Below are 2,626 nucleotides of genomic sequence, written 5' to 3'. Positions count from 1 at the left end.
CACACACACACACACAGTTAGACAAACCACTGGCCCACTCTGGAACAACAGATCAGGGGTCAGCTGGCAGAGGGAGTTCAACAGATTTTATTCAGAGGTTATCGGAGTTGGTAGATGGAACTCACAGACTCTACTTAAAACAGTTACAGTCAATTTATTCCTCTACAGCCGATTGAGTCTCAATACTATAAAGACTTATTTTATACATTCTTTAAACTAACTTTTAGTGGCTGTAATTTTTTAGGAACTGCAGAAATAAAAAAAAATAAAATCTAATCTTTAATTTTAGGGTAGTACATACAGGCAGCACGCCGAAGGGATTTAGAAATTAATAAATTTTAATAACTTAACTTAATAACCGGCTTCAGACATGATTGCCTCCAGTTCAGTACTGGGTGAAGCCATGGATATATAAATATATACATGTAACACTTACAGAAGTTTACATTATTACACCTTCAATATTCTGAGTTTAAACTCATTTCAAGAAATCATTTCCAGGACTTTTCCAGGACATATATCAGTAGTTTTCATCTTGACAATACAAGACAGCACTTGCTCACAATGTTGGTCAATTTTGCTGTCACACGGACCCTCACGGACGAGTGGAGGCAGAAGATGCATACTGGTTTTCCTCAGCAATGTGGCTCAGCTGCTATTTCTCACTGCCACAAGGAGGCAGTCAGTCTGCAGCAAAGATGGTGGCGCCTTTAAAGAAAGTTAAACTAACTAACTTTAAAGGCAGGAAATCATCATTCCTGCAAAGAGGAAGAGGTCACGATCTGTTGCGAGTCTGTGTTTTTGGGGGACGGGGGGTTTTCTCAGACGCTCTCAACCCCTCGGTCCAACACCAGTTAGTTTCAGTATGAACAAACTCCAGAGCTCAGTTTCACTCTGCATCACACTTTCCCAATTATTTCTATGTTGTCTGGTCTGATTCACACACTCAAACAAAACCAAACAAAAGAAGAAAAAAACAGGAGCTTACCAGACTGCCATTAAAATAGAGGCTGAGAAAAAGGAAAGAGCTTCAGTAAATTTAGAACCGTGTTTAACCAAGGGTTCACTTCTCTTTTAATAGTACAGGACTCTGATGACCCATAATTTCTAAAGCGGTTTATGAAGGCTACAACGAGGAAGTTCACAAGTTCAAGCTTCAGTCTAAATGTGAGAAGGATTTTGTGACTTTGAGGTGTAATTAGTTTTACCTGGAGTTTGAAAATTTTTAAATGTGTTATTGTCTTGTAAAAATAGGGCAAAATTTGTTGACTACCTATCAAATGTGTTTTAATTTTAAATATCTCACAAGATTTATGAAAAACTTTGTCACTATTTCTACACTCTTCACAGTTTATAACATTCAAGAAAATATTTTGCCTTGACTTTTTTACTGTTTCGAGCCTGTGTTTCTCTCTGTCCCTGTCTCTCGCCCTAAAGGTTGAACTTTTCTTCCTCTCACTGTTTTCCTTTCCCACAGACTGTGTTCTCACAGCTGCATTGTGGGTACAACTATCAGATGTCTCCATATGGTGGGACGTGTTCGCATCTGGGTAGAGAGAGAGAGAGAGAGAGAGAGAGAGGCTACAAATGAGGTTAAGTCCTAACAGAAAGAAAGAGAGAGAGAGAGGGGGGCTGGACTGGATATGACTGGGGATGGTTGGGGGGGTGATAGTCGATGCTAAATCCATTAGGGCCTTGTGACCCCCCACTCCCCTACCCCAACACCCTCCCCACACTCACCCCACCCCTGTGGCAGCCTCTATGGAGCTACACTCCCCCCCACCCGACACACACACACAGACACATTAGACACTGAGAGAGAACAGCTAAGATAACGCAAGCCAAAATCACATCCAAATGTTTACATGAGAGGCGGTGTCCCTGTTTCATCGTTCCCTTATCACTCCGGCATAATAAGGCGCAATTACAGAAAAGATAGAGCAATGTGGACAACAAGCCGACAAGAGAGGGAAGTGAGTAATAGCTTGTAAACAGATACTCTCCGGCCCGTATTCTTTGATGGGAAAAGATGTGTACCTCAAAGACCTGAATGAGCCCGTCTGCAATTACGCCTTATTTGCTGATTTGAATGCTGGTCAGACTTTCCACATCAGAAGCTCTGATAAGACATCTCACTATTATCATTACCTCTGCTTGAACTGTTGTTTGCACACTGCAGAATCAGATGGAGGGTTGTTCATTGTAGTCTGTCAATGCTTTTCCATGTTGTTAGAGTGAACTCAAAGAAAAAATGGCAATGAAACCACTCTGTTTATATATACAGTGGAAATTTAGTTGGTGGTCGAACTTAAGGGTTTAATGTATACAGTATGTTAAGATTTTGATTTGTAGGTGGGAAGTATGCTTGCAATTTTAAACCACAATTACTCAAGATGAGACACGAGGGCTAAACATCGCAGATGTCCTTAAACACGTATTTATCAGCGGCAAAAGTTCAGGTAATGCTTTTGGTAAGAGAAAATGCTTCCACTCGAATTGGTCGCTGCACACATTACGAATGGGGTCCTTAAACCACCCTGTGAGCTTTGCATGCATCAAGTGAGGTTTAACATTGTGTGGCCACGTCCTCCTCCCTGAGAGGTGAGAAGAAATAATAATGCGGTCA

General features: G+C 41.2%; 1 protein-coding gene across 1 annotated transcript in view; it reads right to left on the bottom strand.

The window, feature by feature from the left end:
- LOC118342380 (F-actin-uncapping protein LRRC16A) overlaps positions 1-2,626 on the bottom strand; it is a 31,860-nt gene that overhangs the window by 19,680 nt on the left and 9,554 nt on the right. The window lies entirely within an intron of this gene.

The sequence above is a fragment of the Morone saxatilis genome, unplaced genomic scaffold, assembly GCF_004916995.1.
Source record: "Morone saxatilis isolate NCDOM2014 unplaced genomic scaffold, NCSU_SB_2.0 Contig9, whole genome shotgun sequence".
Lineage (NCBI taxonomy): Eukaryota > Metazoa > Chordata > Actinopteri > Moronidae > Morone > Morone saxatilis.
This window is presented reverse-complemented; position numbering and strand designations above follow the sequence as displayed.